Genomic DNA, 19,214 nt, shown 5'->3' with positions numbered 1-19,214 from the left:
GGATAATGAAACTGTGCCAAAGACTTAGCTACATAGCAATACCTCAAGTAATACGCAGGAGGGACAGAATTCAGAGTCCGATCGAGAAGAATCAGTGCAAATGCTACGAGGACCAGGCAGCTCTGATACGATAGCTAGTCGTCTCACTCCATTAGACCAGCTGATTCCTGACAGCACCGACTCGGATGCAAAGATGGAGCTCATCTTCCAAGCCAGAAACCAGTTCTTTGATGGAAGATGTGATGCTGCCTCTGTCTCTGCTTTGTTGGCCACTTTGGACGGGGCGGAGCTCCGCTCCTTGCGTGAGCGGTTATTCGCCTGTCATCCAGAAATAGTTCCTTCGTTTGCTGGCCGTTCCCTGATTAGGTGCAATACGGGGAGCTGTAATCAGGAGAGTAACTTTCCATATGAAAGGGGTGCAGGTGCACCCCTGTCCCCCATCCACTAGAAGCAGAGGTGGAACTTTTTGTTTTTCATTGGGGTTGTAGTTTGCCGGAGCCCAGGGTATACCCCCACCAAAACCCGAAAAGTCCCCGGATTCGGCCCACTATTTTTCGGGAGGGGCCCACATTTTCATTTATGAAAAAAAGTGGTCCATCTCCAGGGAGAGCCACGGCTGACCCTGTCGTCCCTCCGTTGGCTATGTGCCTGGTTGTAGGTACTCACTGCTCGGGTATCGCCACCATGGTCGTGACTCGTGGCGATTCGGAAACGGTAGGTAAACGCCCAAAATCACAGTCCCTATGAATACTTGTTTCTTTCCACATTTGACACAAACATTACTCAGTATTGGAGCAAGGCTCTTTCCCTACGAGTAACAATTTAGCCACTCGTGGCAATTGACAACGAAGACCTAAACAGGAATACGTTATTTTTAGCCTAAAAAACTTAAAACGAGTCCATCTTTGTATACTAATGCCACTGTCGTCTGGAATACGTCTATAACGGAAACGGGTATTGGAAACCGGAATAGTGACTGATCACTGATCAGACATGAGATATTTTGCAAACGAGGACAACATACCAAACACAATGCCGCAAAGGAACCTAACACTGGATCTAAATAATCTCAACCTGAGGAAATTAAATAATAAATGCCACAGCCTTTTCATATCACCAAATACTTCAATTAATTAGATGATCTTCTTTTTTCAACGAGCAAATGTATTATGCATTGTTTGGCCAATCGTAAACAAAACGCATACTCTTCACAGCCACGATGGCTAGGAACACATAACGGCTTGTCTGTCTGCCCCTGAGACACTGAACGTACACCGATTTTCAGCTAAATCGAAAGACCCCGCCGTTTACCGTTAAAATGTTAATTGGCCGTTAATTCGTTAACGGTGCAAAATACCACCCCAAAGAGATACATTTTCGGAATAAGCGCATCGAGGAGGCCCTGTACACCGATTTTCAGCCAAATCGAAAGACCCCGTCGTTTCCCGTTAAAATGTTGATTGGCCGTTTATTCGTTAACGGTGCAAAATACCACCCCAAAGAGGTACATTTTTGGAATCAGCGCATCGAGGAGGCCCTGTATACCGATTTTCAGCTAAATAGACCCCACCGTTTCCCATTATAATGTTAATTGGTCGTTGACTCGTTAACAGTGCAAAATACCATCCCAAAGAGGTACATTTTCGGAATCAGCGCATCGAGGAGGCCCTGTATACCGATTTTCAGTCAAATCGAAAGACCCCGCCGTTTCCGGTTAAAATGTTAATTAGCCGTTAACTCGTTAACGGTGCAAAATACCACCCCAAAGAGGTACATTTTCGGAATCAGCGCATAGAGGAGGCCCTGTACACCGATTTTCAGCTAAATCGAAAGACCCCGCCGTTCCCCGTTAAATGTTAATTAGTCGTTAACTCGTTAACGGTGCAAAATACCACCCCAAAGAGGTATATTTTCGGAATCAGCGCATCGAGGAGGCCCTGGATACCGATTTTCAGCCAAATCGAAAGACCCCGAAATATGCTGCTGTGAGGCTGATATTCGTTGCTGCTGAATTGACAGACGTCGCCAAAACCTTGCATTTGTATCAGATGCGTCATGTTGGCTTACATGTGACTTAGTTTGCATTCTGTTCGCGAACCTGTCAGTAAGATTATCAGCACTATACTCTGTTTCGTTTCAAGTTTGCAGCCGAAGTGCCCTGCTGAAAGCAGTGCGTGATTTCTGTATATACAGCTCTTACATTTTAAGAAGCAAATTCTTAGCGGAGGAGCGATTTGCCGAAGAAATTCCAACTGCAAGCTTGATATGGAACAGACTATAATTATCGCACAGAGGCCTCTTGCACCAAACTACCTACCTAGGTAATTGGTAAATTCAGATTTTACCTAGATTCTCTTGCACCAAACTACCTACCAAAAAAAACGCTACCGTGAAAATTTACCTAGAAATTCTACCGAGCGGCATAAGAACTTACCAATTGTTAAAGTCCGACTGGCTGTTTTCCTCTTGCACCGAAAGCCGGAAAGAAGTACTCGCGGAGGAATTTTTGACGGTTTGACAGTAAACGCGGGCTTCCAAAATAACTAGCAAAACCTTAGGTAAAATGATTCAATTAGTAACAATAGGCACAATACATGATAATCCACGGGTACTTTTATGTAAATTAGGCATTACAAAATGTTTAGACAATGATAAATCAATGTTTTATGAGTGAATAATAATATAATTGACCAAATGCTCCATGGGTTCACAGAGGTGCTTCTCCGTACCAAGGCGATAAACCTCCGTAGCAGAACAGCCAGGTGCAAGACTCACTCGTTGCCATGGAAACGAAACTTATTTGTTCAAGTAATTTAATATCAAAATAACTTCTATCGGTATTTACGTAAATAAAAAATGATTTCATAATACCAAAATGTATATTAATTAAAACAATGTCCATTTAATTGTTTTCTTAAGTTACTATTTGTTTGCGCCCACAAATAATTCGTCGCCAAACAGCCAATCAAAACAAATCCTAAAAACGCGAGCTGTCAAATTTACCTAGGTAGGTAGGTAGGATGGTGCAAGAGAAGCTACCGCCGTAGGTAGTTTTACCAGGTAGGTATTTTGCCGATTCTACCTAGCTAGGTATTTTGGTGCAAGAGGCCTCAGGATTGGTTTTTATGGTCGTCAACGTCGGTTTAAGTGTCGTCATTTTAGCCAAATATTCGTGCTGATTGGTGGTAATGTGCCAACTGACAAAACTGCGAACAGAGTGATATTTCACTTGAGAAATGTATTTTGATTGTGCGTTCTGTGGTCGTTGACACGCAATATTATGGTCATATTATGGTGATAGAATGCTACATAGGGTGAGGGCTTAGGTTTGGTTAATTTATTTCTGAAGCTTACTGTTTTGTGTCAAACGTTTCATCTATGCTTATCTATTTGATAAGCATAGCCCACAGGTATAAAATATTAAGTGAGAAAACCCAAAAGTACAGTGGCGGATCCAGGGGGGGGGGGTGCAAAATGGGCTTTGCCCCTCCCAAACGGCATAATTTTAACATTACACCTATGGACGAGGCATGGAAAGAATCGATAAATTGTTATGGTTTGCCCCCCCCCCCAAAAAAAAACTATGAGCTGGATCCGCCACTGCAAAAGTATAATGAATGTTATGATTTTTTTGCTTCACACTTTCATGTTACATGTTAAGATTTTTGGAACACTTTCAATATGATTCACTTAGTATGCTTAAGAAGTGTAAAGTGATTAACTTTGCTCACTGTCTCAGCGGAATAATATGTTCTTAACAGAGCACTTTCAATGTTTTTAGCAGGTGTTGTCCATCTGAACTTGACAGTCACGTGACCCATTTGACCTTCGGATCCAATTCTGGTAGTCAATTCTGGCGCTTTTGTTATCATAGCGAAAAATGTAGCCCCGTGTTTACAGTTTTCCTGACGACGAAGATTCTGCGTAATCTGGCCAATGGCGTTCGAGAACCGCGGCCAAGCCCCGCTGATCTTGAACGTGATTGGTCGGACGGCGTATAGAATCTTCGTCGTCCGGGAGACTGCGAACACGGGGTAAACCAAGAGGTAAACAATCTGTGCGTGGAATGGGGATTGGGAGTGGTGAATGTGTGTAAGGGCGATGATAGGCCGATTCGTCGATTTTTATTTATACTATTATCCTTATTATATATTCTGATCATTTTGTTTATGTTCAGGAGTTTTTTTCTGTTGATTCAACATCAAAAACGGTGTGTTTTACTGTTAATGCCAAGTGCCATGTTGATATTGAAATTGGGTTACAATTCAAATTCAACATTCACCGGTTTTTCTATGGCATGTTGTGCATCATATTATTGGTAATGTGAACATAGGTACTCCATACACTGCTTCTTTTGGGTATATATTAAAGGAAATAGTTCACTTTTCTGAAATTAGTATTTTGCTACGGATTTATGATTTCTTATCCTCAAAATGATCAGAAAATAAAATAAAACCTTTCTATAAGAACAACTATTTTCTATATTTTAATATAGGAAGAACTATATTCTATGTAGAATGATGTTTTGACGCGGAAGCTTATTACGCGTTGACCAATCACATTGCGTAGTTCAAACCTAAGCATGCTGCATTGGCTGTAAGCAGCATGCTGATTGGCTGACGATGATGTGACTGCATTCCTTTCTAAGACACCACATTCCTGCGTAAGACACTCTTTTTGGAACGGGAAATTGAATATTTTTGCTTAGGGTGATCGTTGGGCCGTAAAAGCTTATGATTTGTGCTAGTCTCAGCGCAAGCTACAAGACTGCTATTTCAGTTCAAAATCCCATGTTAAAAGTGAACTATTTCCTTTAATGTTACACCTGATTTTACTTCATTTCACCTTATATGTTCTTGCAGGAACAGTTATCACACCATTATTGTGCAAAAATAAGGGTGGTGTTTCGCGGCACTCTGCCAGCCATTTTTGGCTTACATAGATACATCAACAAGCCTATACCTCCAACACTACCAGAGGTTGACGCTAGCTCACGGAATGCGCTGGCAGCGGCTGGCAGCGCGCCCATGAAATACAGCCAGGGGTTTCCTCTGTAATGTCATTGTTGTCTAGGTAGATGGGTCTTCATCAGTTGTTAACAGCTACAAAAATTGGAATGAAAAATGTGGAGGTATTATGAGCATCAGCTAAACAGGAAAGAGAATTCAGCTACAGCCCATCTTGCAACGCCTCAATGAAATTTCACGAGAAACTTAAATTAAGGGAGCAGCTACATAACTGAGGTAAAGCCCATAAATCCTTGTGTATTTACCTACACAACTGAGGTAAATCCACAAGGCACCTTGAATTCAAACTATGAAGTGACTCCAAGCGAAATATAGCAGAAATTGGGACTTAGTGGAGCTTAGAAATAATCTGCTTAGTGCTGGATGAATGTTTTCACTTAAAATGAACACCACCATATTCAAGTCATGAAAAAAGTGTTGAGTAAGCATAAGCTTGTAGCATAAAAGATGTTTGTGAAAAGTCACTAGATTTTAAAGTGTTAGTCTCTGCACATTGATTCTCTGATTGTTTGAATGATGAAGTCTCTGCACAGTCTCTGATTGACTGAATGAACTCTGCAGTCACATCACAATAGTGAAATTCATGGGAAGATTTTATTTGTAATAAAAGAAGGTAATATTTTGAGTTGATTTTTCCTATTCTGTGAAGACCATAGCATGTTTAACAGCATTCCAAACAGGGCATGTCAAAGGTTGGATGGATCTTGGGATTTCCTTGAATTGTGTTTACCATATGTTGTTTTTTATTCAAAGTTATTGTAAAAGCCAACCAACTTTTACAACATTAAGGATCTCGCACTTGATTACAACATCAAGTGCGACTTGAAGAAGTCGCACTTGTCCAGCGAGATCCTTAGCCGGTGTCGATGGAGGATGCCGAGGACGGTCTGAAGGTCCTTGTGATGCTGCTCTGCGTCTGGCGAGAAGATCAGGACGTCATCCAGGTAGACGAAGACGCAGCTGACCTGGCGGAACAGCTGGTCCATCACACGCTGGAATGTAGCCCCACTGTTCCGCAGGCCCAGCGGCATGAACACGTATTCGTACGCGCCGAATGGTGTCGTTACAGCCGTCTTCTCCACATCCTGTGGCGACATAGGGATCTGGTGATAGGCTCTCAGCAGGTCCACCTTGGAGAACACACGCATCCCATGGAGACGGGTGCTGATGCTGTGGATGTGTGGCAGCGGGTAACGGTCTGGCTTGGTCTTGCCGTTCAGCGCGCGGTAGTCCCCTGTCGCTCTCCACATCCCGGGTGTCTTCTTCGGGACCATGTGCAGAGGCGATGCCCAGGGAGAGTTGGACGGTCGGATGATGCCAGCCTCCAGCAGGGTGTCGAACGTCTTCTTGGCAGCTTCCAGCTTGTCCGGCGGGAGTCGTCTCGGACTGGCGAACGTCGGTGGAGAGCTGCCAGTGTCGATGTTGTGGGAGGCTGGAATCGGGCACGCATCAGCTTCTGTTCCCAGTTGCAGCGGCATCAGCAGAGAGGGGAACTGCTGCAGGAGTGTCTGGACCTCCGGTGGTAGACTGTCGCTCTGGTTGACCAGGAAGGCGCCGGGACCGGGGCGGTCGACGGGAGCACCTGGAGAACGGAGGGAGGTCACGGAGTCCAGGAGAGTCTGGGAACCACAGTCAACAAGGAGGTTGTGATGGGCAAGAAAATCATGGCCGAGCAGGGGAGCTGTGACGTCAGCAACAACAAACGACCAGAGGAAAGAACGGCGGAGGGCAGGAATGACGAAGGAGAGCAGTACTTCACCATGCGTTGGGAGAGGCGCTCCACTGGCGGTGGTGATGCGGACAGCTGTCGGCTGCAGGATGGCTCCCTTGACGACGTCCTGAGGCACCAGAGAGACGCCGGCTCCAGTGTCTACGATGAAGTGTAGAGTGCTGGCTCCAGCTTGGGCTGCGACTCGAAAGAGTGGCAGGCCGCGCGTCGCAGTCGCGAGGGCCTGCCCCTCTAGTTTCCCGGACGCTGGGGAGAACCACGCCGGGAGGAGGGCTCCATCTTGGCGTCCCCCTTCTTCGGCCACCGGCACCAGGGCTTGCACGTGCGGGCCTCCTGGCCGAAGTACAGGTGCGCCCTGCAGACTTGTGGTCGCTGGTCTCTGTAGAATGGCTGCAGGCCTCGTGGAGTGGAGCTGGCAGCAGGTAGAGGTCCATCCCGACTGCGGCCACTGGATCGGGCGGCAGGACGATGGTCCCACTGGTGCTGCTGCTGACTGGTCGAGGGCGGCTGAGGCTGGGCAGTTGCTGCTAAGCAGGACGTCTGAAGCAGAGGCATCAGTTCATCGGCCAGCTTGCCCAGCTGGTGGAGCGTGAGGTCCCGCTGGGCTGCGAGGACAGTTCCCACGGTGGGCGGCAGGCTCTGGAGCAACTTGTGTCTCACGAGGTCGTCGCCGACCCCCACCTTGCAGCCAATCTCCTGTAGTTCTCTGACGAAAAGAGAAGGTCGTCCGGTCAGTTGGACCTTGCTGATGAGCTGATCGAATAGCTCAGACCTAGTCCGCTCATAGAGGGAGCACACAGCATCCCGCAGGGTTGCATAGCTGCTCGAACCAAGCACTGATGTGTCAAGCTTGGAGACTGTGGTGGGCGGAAGGGCAGCCAGGACGTGGTAGAACCTGGTAGTGTCGCTGGTAATCTTGGCCAGATGGAATTGGGCCTCCATGATCGCGAACCAGCCCTGGACAGCCGTCTCCATGAAGGCTGGTGGCTTCACTGACACGTGCTGGACAGCACCAGCGGCAGAGTCAGTTGGAGCAGCTGCTGCTGCTGCACCCCCAGTCACAGGGACAACAGTGTCACCGGAGAGGGCACGGCCATCATCAACAGGGTCAGGCATCACGACGAGCAGGTGGCAGGGCATATTTTAAGGATTTTTCACTGCGTCCCAAAGGTGGCATAGGGCACATGCTTTGATCGGAAAGGGCACATTGCAAGCGAAATAGTATATAATGCAAGTGAGATAATGTACAGATACATTGTGTACTGTGCTGGTGGAGGGGCACTGCAAGCGGGATATTGGGAGCGGGCTGTGATTGCTTTTGGCCAGTCTCGAAATTCGCCCTGTCGTAGTGCGTTCTTTATCCGCATTCAAAGGGCGGACCGGCGATTTAAAATGACATTTACATTGTTGTTAGTCACTCGTTTTCCTGAACGGCGTTGGGCGTGTTTGACCTCCCTTGACGCACCAAATTGTACCTATGCTTAGAGAATAAATATGAATATGCACATGATTAAAATGTGATACATACGTCTCTTCATGCGTTTTTCACCCTTATCAATTGATTCAAAATAGAGGTTGACGTGTGAAACATGGCCAATTTGCATTGAAGATATTATGTGTTTGAAATAATTAGATGACGTAAGGTCAAACAGTACCCACCTAAGCTGTGACAAAAAATCATCGGATTTTAAAGCTACATAAAAAATCCATCATAGATTAATGCTTTGGATGAACGGATGCTTTGGATGCTTCGGATTTCGCTTCCTTACTGCCTATCATGTAATATAACCCAAACTTTTCCCAATGGAAGTTCCTTTGTTTAATTATTATGCCCAGAAATGTGTCGATTTTGTGCCATTTCAGGGCGCTTTGGGGGGGGGGGAGGAGCATGGCCCCGTGGCCCCCTCTATATCCTCCTATGGCCAGACGGCCATGACGGCCCTGATCTGACCGTATGCCATCAAATGTCAAACTTCGCAATGATGCGATTTTTTTTCGGAAAACGTGCCGGTATCTCAAAAACTATGATAGCTAGGAGGGCGCAATCGATAGGAGAAAAGCAATCGATATATCTTGAACAGCTCTTTCGTCAATATTTCGTCAGGATTGAGTTCAGATCCACGGTTAAGGCTCCATAGCCAAAACGGGTAAAATTACAATTTTTGTCAATATTGGTTTCATGAAAAGCTTTGAACTAAAAAAAGGTAGAGAATTTTCGTTTGCACGATCGTTCTTCTCTCATTTTTACCTCGAAATGTCAAGGTCAGAACTTGAGCTCACATTACGGTCATTTCGTGACCAAGATAGATCATGTCGCATATCAGTCGATGCGTTTCGATGAGGTACCTCAAAACAATGATACAATCCACTGTGCATGCAAAAGCCCTGTAGGGCCGGATTTTGGGCCAGGCTCCGGGCCTGCGGGCTCCAACTTGACATCTCTAAACAGGACTTTAGGGAAGGGCAGGACACAGAGTCTGAGCCCTAAGGACAGGGCAGGCACAGGCCATGAAGCTAAGCTAAGACGGATACTTGAGGGCTGGGTAGGATGCAGGGTCCGAGGGCAAGGCAAGGCGCGGGTCTGAGGCTATCATTACACAAGGCCGGAGAGTAGTGCAAGACACAGGGCCTTAGAACACCTGATGATCAACACACCTGATGGCAGGGCAACACGCAGGATCTTAGAGCAGGGCAAGAAATAGTACCTAAAGGTAGAGCAAGACATAAGACACAGGTATGACACAAGGCCCGAAACACCGCCCACGTCTTGTCATACCTTCGGGCCCCGAAGGTATGACAAGACGTGGGCAGTGTTTCACGGACGTCGGACGCTGCTATCAAATTCCGCGAGCTGGCGTCATACTTGTGGTAGTGTTTGAGCAATGGGCCTGTTGATGTCTCCATGGAAACCCAATTTGACACGTGTAATAGCAGCGTGCTGCTATCACCGGTGAAACAGGGCCAGGGTATGGGGCCTGAGGGCAGGGCAAGGCTCAGGGCATGGAGGCAGAACAAAGCACGGGTTCTGAGGACAGGTAAGGCCGGTAAGGGCACGGGGCATGAGGACGGGAAACGGCACGGGACCTGAGGGCGGGAGACACCACAGGGCCTGATGACAGGGCAGGGCACAGCGCCTGAGAGCGGGCATGGGACACGAGACCTTAGGGCAATGCAGAATGCAGGGCTTGAGGGCAGAGTAGGGCACAGGGTCTGATGGCATGGGACGGCACAAGGCCTGGCGACAGGGCAGAGCACAGCAACTTAGGGCGAGGCCGGGTACGGGCCTGAGGGCGATACAACGCATAAGGCTTAATGGCAGAATAGGGCACAGGGTCTAAGGGCAGGGCAATGCACATGAGGCCTGGAAGCAGAACATGACAGGACAGGGCCTGAGGCAGGGCAAGGCATTAGGCTCGAGGATGGGCGCGGGGCCGGGGCATGAGGACATGGGAAGGCACAAGGCCTGATGGCAGGGCAGGGCACAGTACCTGAAGACAAGGCAGCGGCACGGGGTCTGATGGCAGGACGTGTCACAAGGCTTGAGGGCAGAGAAGGGCAGGGGCCCCAAACTAGGGTAGGGCAGGGCACGGGGCCAAAAGACGGGAAGGCAGCGCATCAAATTTCCAGGCAGAATATATAAAGTATCGTGTTTGAGGGCAGGGCAGAGCGGGGCACAGGGCCTGAAGAAAGGCCAGGGCAAGGTAAAAGACCTAAGGACAGGGCACTGGGCAGGGCACCTATCCTAGGGGTATAGTAAGGAAGAACATAATAAGGTGTATGACCAAGGGTAGGGCAGGGCACAAGGACTGGAGAGGGCATGTATGTGCTTAGGTACATAGTAAATCAGGGCACAAAGCAATCGGAAAGCCAACATCTTTTACACAGTAAAAGACCGAGGCATGTTACTTATTTTTGCTCGCACTTTTCGGCTGAAACCGTGGCATTTCAGTGTGGGACGCAGTGGTCCAAATTTCTCGAGGGCTACGTCCCAAAGGCAGGGGGCTGCGTCCCAAAATGGGACGCAGTCAGTATGTTAAAATATGCCCTGGCAGGTGGGGAGGTCAATCAACAAAACAGACAAAAAATGACAACAAAAGCACAGGAAAAGCAGGCAAAACAATCACGTCGGGCAGGTCAACAGTTATGAAGTGGTCAGGTAAAGGCTACGTGCTCTGTGATTGGAAGGAAAATGATTGTTCTGCCAAAATGACACGTGGGACGAAAGACAATGTTTAGGTAAGCGAGATAACGAGAGATCAGCGGTAAAAATTAAGGAAAAACGTGAGGAAAGCTCGCGCGAATACTCAGCCTGTCAGACGCCACTGTGCACTGTAGAAAAGCTATATTTAGCGTAGATATATCGAGAATGGAAACAACTGTGTAACGAGAGCCGGAATAACAACGGAGCGGAAGCGACAGTGCCAGAAACACAAACTATTTTAGATAAAAGATAGAAACGGGCTTACAGAAAACAACGAAATAATTACGCCAATTAAAGCACAATAAACTTATTTTAGAACGCAAGTAACATTATATAATCTTAAGACAATAGCGAAGATAATACGATTTAAATATAATACTAAAAACGAGATCAGAAGGTACTTGAAAAGGAAACAGTATTTGCGCACACGCGACAAAACAATAGCGCACTTGGGCGGAGACGCCGCAACTAAATAATGTGCCGGTGGGCTGCGCGGCACCACAATACTTTAGCTTTGGAAACAAGACATATGTATTATGTAGTCTACATTGGTATCTATGGTTATGCTGATCTTGTTTTCCAGAGTCTTTGATTATCACTTAATTTCATTCACTTTTGATGTAGTGAAATCCATGATCATTTTAATGACAAGCTACATTTGAAATGTAATGTTGCTCCCTTTTTTACCATGCATATTTTTGTGTCTTGTGAGGTCTCCTATAGGAATAACAAGAGCAGTAACATGCATTGTTTGCTTGTGTTGTCATAACTTTGTACAATATTTCCAGCTTTATAATATGCAGTTACCAGTCACATTGGGCATCACATATATATTTTTCCTGCAGGAGGAAAGACACATGACTCATGTTTGTGCTCCTATCACTTCACCCCTGGGGAATCAGTGCCTACACCCCTTGAGTATAATGGTCACCAAGGGGTGCTGTCCTGACATGTTCACTTTCTGTGCAGAAGGTTAGAACAAACACCATGTGTGTCATTTAGTTGCATATATAATACCTTAATGTTAAGTCTGTATAAAGTCTGAAGTCTGTAGCTACTCTTAATCCTAGTTTGTCATTACCTTAATCTAGCCTGGGTGGATATTTTGCCGTGCTTAAAGCACGGACTGCGCTACGCCCCGGCACGGCGGCCGGGGCACCTCCCCTGGAAGAAAACGGCACCGGGGAGGGGGGACGGACGGCGAGGAGCCGGGGAAGGAGCGCGGCACCGTCACCCCACAAGCCGCCCGCAGCACCGCCGTTATTCTTGTGCCTCTTGGGCGCCGCCGACGCCCTGCGGATGGGGAGCGCATCCCAGACGGGCGGGAGCCGGGAGGGCCGCCCGCGCCATCCGGCCGGCGAAGCAGCAGCCCGGCCAGGCGCGGCGGGCGGCTGGGTGGCGGCCGGACTGAGACGAGTCCCGAGTCGCTCCATGTCTCTGTCTCTTGCGAAACTAGTACCGCCGCCGCCCAGCCTTGATGGGTCACTACGAGGAAAAGGCGAGCCCGCTCCCAGTACCTGTCGTGGAGCTCCCGCGCGGGCACGCCGCCTCACCGATGGCCCCTGGTCTCTCTCTCTCTCTCTCTCTCTCTCTCTCTCTCTCTCTCTCTCTCTCTCTCTCTCTCTCTCTCTCTCCGTCTCCGTCTCCGTCTCCGTCTCCGTCTCCGTCTCCGTCTCCGTCTCCGTCTCCGTCTCCGTCTCCGTCTCCGTCTCCGTCTCCGTCTCCGTCTCCGTCTCTCTCTCTCTCTCTCTCTCTCTCTCTCTCTCTCTCTCTCTCTCTCTCTCTCTCTCTCTCTCTCTCTCTCTCTCTCTCTCTCTGACGCCAAAACCGGCTCACAACGGCGTCCATGTCGGCCGGGGCGAAATGACTTGAATAATTATTTCATAAAGGCATTAACAGTGACACAAGACAAAAGTTCAACAAATTCTACGCATGAATCATCCAGTAGGTACTACCTTCGAGAACAGTTAAAATGAAGATGCACAAGAAAGCGTAATTTCCCAATGACATGATATGGCTGTCACAATGCTTAGCCGCAATCACCTCTTTTTGTAGTTGAAATGGTAAGTAATTTTTGAAATTTTCCGATAAAAATCTAAAATTGATACCATATTGAAGACCAATCAATTCTACACATGAATCAGGGTGTATCTTTGAGAAAAACTTGAAAGTTTAGGTGTGATAAGAAAAACAAATAAAAATGAACCATTTTCCCATAGACTTTGTATTGGCTCCAAAATCGCATGGATCCAGAATTTCTGGAAGTGCCCTCGCCACAACTGCACGTGCGCTGCGCTCGAAAATGATCACGTGACCAAATCCAGATGAGATCACCGTATTTATAGTCACCGTGGTTTTTAGCATCTGGAATTAAAAAAGATGTCCTAATTTATTGATATCTTCACTTTCTTGATGTATCTCAATTATCTGCTTCTGTATGATACATATTTTGTTCATTTTCATGTGTTTTAGGCTGATTCTTAATTTTCCAATGTTGGGGTTGTAGTTTTGCCATTGGGGTTGTACTTTTAAAAATTGGGGTTGTAGCTACAACCACCACAGTATATAAAGTTCCGCATGTGACTAGAAGTGCACCCCCATAGGCTAAGCGGCGCCCCACACGCCGCCCCACACGATTAGCTCTAGAGCAGATGGCGAGGGTGATTTCCCGGCTACATTCCATCTCGGCGTCGTGATGCTTGTGGGCTTGGAAAGCGTCCAGTCGTATGTAGGGTAGTGTAGGGGTAGGGTTGAGTTCAATAAGGTCCTTACATTTGAAAGGTTTGAACAACCCGCAATCAGCACAACATACCACAAGTTAAATAAAAGCTACCAATCTCCGCCCAACTAATATTAATAAACATTACAGCCAAACTAATGGCCTAAATAAAAATATATCTCAAATCCTAACAGTTATCGCGGGTGATGGCGCCATGAGTTGCTATTATCCAAAACAGATGCAAATAAACATTTTTGTATGTCCTATGTATGTTTGTTTTAAAAACGTTGCAGCGGCGCTGGGAACTGCAGTCTTAGATCTGGGTATGTTGGGATCTGCAACTCTTCATACACACATTAACCCTATTTCGGACGGGGAGGCCTTTCAGGATTTTCTTGTACAATTGTCAAACGCCGCGAGACATTCAGCTCATATTTGGTGACTTTTCCTAAATGCTCATTGCGCACATCTCAGCAAAAAAAGAAAATGCCGGGTCAGGTCAGGTCAGGTAACCAGAGCGGGTTTGTTAACCCCACCTCAGAAAAGTTTGCAATCACGTCAGAGCTTGAGTTTTTCACGAAGTTATTTCCTCTTATCAAGTCTTCAAAACAGTACCTGCAGTATGTGTCGTTTGTATATCTCAGAATTTTTCATCTGTGACCTGACTTTAGGTCAGAGTCGTGACCTTTACATTGCAAGCCTATGGAAAAATATTGAAATGCGACCTGCACCTCGAGTAAACGAGTCAAAACCACCCAATTCTTTAAGAATAATGACAAATTATCTTATCTGTAATAATCCAGGTGCCATTTACTGACAGGGACACCGGAGAGGGTTATCTGAGGGCGAGATCATGTGAGCTGATATATACCATAGGTACATCAATGCTCACAATACTTACAACATTGACAATGCTTACAATACTGTTACAATACTTACGATGAGACCAGCAAGCACTCTGCCGTTACAATTCTAACTTCTGTTTCGAAAACCGACGTTACACACATTCGCTGCCAGCATAACAGGTATTGTTTGACAGTAACAAAATACAATTGACATCTGAACCCCAAACGGACCGCCATCCACCCAAATTTTATAACCCTGACTGGTCAGGGGGCGAATGGAGGTCATCTCCTGGGCATTACACTCAGCCCTTGCACAAAATCTCACCTCACAGTGATCATTACAACAATATCACCGACTTGATAGTGGATTTCAAAGTACCTACTTGCATCAGCTCTTCCTGCTATTGCAGACGATCATCTCCTCAGGGTAATGTTGTTCGGGACATGAACGAAGATCGTTTTCGGAGTTTCATAAGTGCTACTGCAACAGCCTGGCACAAAACAGGACTTGTACGCTTTTCTCTGCACTTTGCCCTTCAGTATATCACGAAAGAATTGTTTAGAATCCATCTTACGCTTCTTTCACAGTCTCCCTTGCCACCGTAGGGCGTAGATAGACTGCTGTTGCCATGGTAAGTTAAGGCACGGTAGATAGAAATTACCTCGGTTCTCAACGCCTTAAGTTATTTTTATGAAAAAGAACAAAAAAAATATTAATAAGATTAGAGAAATGTTAAAATTTTATTTGTAAATTAGGCCAAATGCGTATTGGACAGGCTTTTGCCGTTCAGCATCTTCCGATTCATCATGTTTTTCATTTGAAAATTCGAGGTTCACAAAATGTTAACCACGCGCTCAATGTTAAATGGGAACAGTACACGGCAGACGCATCAATTTTTGACACTGAACCTTTCATTCGTGAATGCTTTAGCATAATTTAAAGCTAAAAACAGCGCGAATGGCAGAGTGAAACAAACCACCTCTTTCACATATAGAAATAACATGTAATCGGTGGTGCGCCAGATGCGCCGTTATTTGTCAACCGCAGAAGGTGACATGTGACGTAACAGCATCAAGAGCGTCTTTTTCAAGAACGTTAAAAAACATGTTTTCTATCTGTCTTCCCCCATTTCTCTCAGCATAATGACTTTATGAGGAAATTGTATGCACCATAAATTCTGCGAAAATAGTTTGATCATTTCTATTCTTAAAAAATCGAGTTCCCAACCCCATTAAAGGTAGCGTGCCAGCTTTCCTGGACCGTATGGAGTTAATGGCCCAGATAAGGAGAACCGGATTTTTAGAACTTATCCATACCTTCAAAACTCATGGAAACGTCTTAAATTCTTCAAATTTTGAGTACCCCAGTGCGAAATTCGCCCCGACGGGTTGTCGGTCGTACCCCAACCACATTTCACACCACTATGAACAATAAATGCACCTATGAAATCGCTATTGCCGATATGCTCATCCAATCAAGTTTCGATAAACCCGTTCATCATCATCTCCTGCGGTTTCGAACACGCCTGTTAGGTGGTGCGGTAGACCGCGCCCAAAGCCAGGGCCCCGGTAACGTGAGGTAGCCGAGTCGGGGCAGCGTGCGCTGACCCAAGCCGGGGCCGCGCGTCCTCCCGGTGTCATGTGATAGCCCGGGGCTGCCCGCGGGGATGCGGTAGACCGCGCCCAAAGCTGCGGCCCCGGCTTGGGTCAGCGCACGCTGTCCCGACTCGGCTACCTCACGTTACCGGGGCCCTGGCTTTGGGCGCGGCTTCTGCTCATACTTTGTGGTGCGGTGGTGGTGCGTCGGGCCGCGCGCTCTGACTTCGGCCAAGAAAAATGCGTCAGCTGATCATTGTCATTTCTGCCACTTGCGTGTGGTGAAATGGGGTCATAACTTAAGAGACGGATTTTTCATATCAATTATTTTAGATAAAATCATATTTCAAACCATAAATAATGTTCGACAGCCAAATAAAAGAAACAATACCAATACAGGCTTACAGTTTAAGGCTCGACATTGTGTTGTCTACGATAAGACAGCTGATAACTCATTCCCGTACGTCGTAACTCTATAATGACCTTTGCTTATTGTCACATGTGCGCCGCATTCGCGATTGTTGCCGACGCCTGTTTGCAGGGCAGCCCACTACAGTTGTTATACATATCGAAAAACCGATAAACTTTTAGGCGAAAAAGGCACTATTCCAGGCCCATTTTTCATTTTCTTTGCGATATTAGGTAAAAACAGAAGCTTCTTATCCTAGGAAAAATAAAATGGGAAATCTTTCAAAGGTGGCACACTACCTTTAAGCGCCTGTCGATTGTGAGCATCAGGACAAAGTTATAAATTGTGAACTCAGCCCGTGTGATGCGGCACAGCCTACCACTCCAGGCAAATATTTGCCTGTGAAAAGTGGAACATCATTCTTAAAAAAACGTTTTTTTTTTTGCAAATTTTCGCAGCGCTTCGCGCCGCCGGTTCGTTAACAGGTCAATAAGAGAGATCGCTACTGTATGCTACTAATGCATTAGGCGAAAAGTGCGGTAACAATATTAACTTCTATGTTTTTAAGTCGGTCGATACGCCCCCCCCCTCCCCCCCAGTAAGAAATCCGTGGCGACGCACTTGCATAGGTGGATTTAACTAAAACTACTGAGCCGAGTGACTTATAACGATAAAGCTTCATCGTATAGAAACGACCAAGGCTATAGAACTCCAACGACGAAGACGAAATGCCTTTTGATCTCGACATACTCGCTCCCCTCCCCCGGTCGTCAGAATTCATCCATCAGACCCGTCATGTCGGCCGACCTGTAACCCCCCCACAAAAACGTTCGCCTAGATCCCCCCTTGCACTCTGTAGAGAGGAGGCGCCCTGTAGAGAGGAAGCCCCCCCCGGATCCTCCGCCCCCCCCCCCTTGGCCAAATCCTAGGTACGTGCCTGCAATTGTTTCGTGCATTTTGGGAGTATTCGTGTGGCTACACGACCTACAACTTTAAAAACAAAATTATGCTTCCAATGATATGCAGAATGCGGGGGTTTTGCGAAATACTTCAACAGAAATTGTTCTGTGACTGTCCTGTTTTACCGATCACGATCCGCCTACTTTGTCGATACCGCTATCGTGGCCCTAGAAGTAGTCGAGGAGGTCCCTGAAACAGCCAAAAGGGAGCCATTAAACAGTCTACAATCTTTACACAAAAACTTGACCCTTCCGAAATGAAGTGGGTGATTGGTGAAAAATGAGTAGGGGAGAGTGGGGCAAAGCGGCCACCCTAACACTTCTCACGATGCCAACGCTTGATTTTTAAACTTGGAAAGATTCTTTCTATACCAATGTGATCCCTATTAAGTTGCCTTTAATTTCAACTGCGTTTTATTTCCAAAGGCGTTCACATATGAAAGATATTGACAAAACTTTAAACCTATGCATATTGGCCACTTTGCCCCATACCCTGGGGCAAAGCGGCCACCGGCGTCTTCTCAAGTCCCGATATGAGAAACAAAATAGTTGCCTCGTGTACGACTAGGGTATTTGATGGTGACAAGGTTAAGCGAGGATGGATGTTTACTTTATCATCTTCCACCTGTAGGTAAACAAAGAAAGGATTTTCATGAAAATAAACATTTAATTGCATTATTTGGTAACTCATGCAACTGAAAAGTGGCAAAGATGAATGCATGACGACACATTTGAATATAAATAATGTTTTTCATCCAGATGGAAGCAACTTATGCCCAATTGGGGGGTGGCCACTTTGCCCCGGCCACTTTGCCCCGCGCATACCGTCCGAGACAAAAATATTCCAGCTTAGCTATTAGTGGGGTAAAAAACATTAAAATTGGTAGAATACATGTACAATACCCATGCAATGCATGGACAAGAACGCTTATAAAAATTCCAAACTGTTATGGAATAACATAACATTTAAAAATTGTAAACATAGTTGGTAACCTGGCAAGAAATGCTTTTCCGTGTTTCACAGAACAATGGTGATGGGCCTGAAACCCCGGTCTGGCTCATTCGAACGACCGTGCAGAGAAGTATAATTGGAAACCATGAATTGGAACTGACGCCAGCTATGAAGGGCTAAAACGATGGGTGGCCGCTTTGCCCCGGGTGGCCGCTTTGCCCCACTCTCCCCTACCTAGATTTTAGGAAATTGCAGGGGTACCTCCAAGGAACCCCTAAAACAGTTTGCCAAACTAGGGGATAGGAATCTAAATACTGAATCAATCAAGAAATTGAATCTCTCATCAGCCTTAAGTATAAGAAGAGCATACATATACCGTTTTAGTGGCATTACGTTGCATTTGAAAAGAGCGGGAACATACACTGCATAAATGTGGTTGCAAAACGTTGAGCCGGAATATAAATACCTACGCCTTATTTTATAAGCCTGAACTTGGATCCAGGGGGAGAGATTAAGTCATATCACTCAAGTCATAGACCCGCTTTTCACCACCATGGTCCACGCTCCCTCCCCCCGTTCAACACCTTTTCCACTGCTGTTTTTTTTCTTCCCCCCCCCCGCTCAGCACCTTTCGTCGCCGCCCCACCGGCGCGGCGTCCGGGGTTCAGCCCCCCCCCCCCCAACCTATTTTGCGATCCTACACCCCTGGTATACAAGTTTCAAGTCAAAAGTTATGATACAAAAACCTTTTCCGCAAAAACGCCAACCTGGAAGCTA

Source organism: Amphibalanus amphitrite, unplaced genomic scaffold (genome assembly GCF_019059575.1).
Source record: "Amphibalanus amphitrite isolate SeventyFive unplaced genomic scaffold, NRLGWU_Aamphi_draft 000110F_arrow, whole genome shotgun sequence".
Taxonomy (NCBI): Eukaryota; Metazoa; Arthropoda; class Thecostraca; order Balanomorpha; family Balanidae; genus Amphibalanus; species Amphibalanus amphitrite.
The sequence above is the reverse complement of the archived record's forward strand: the minus strand, read 5'-3'. Positions refer to the sequence as shown.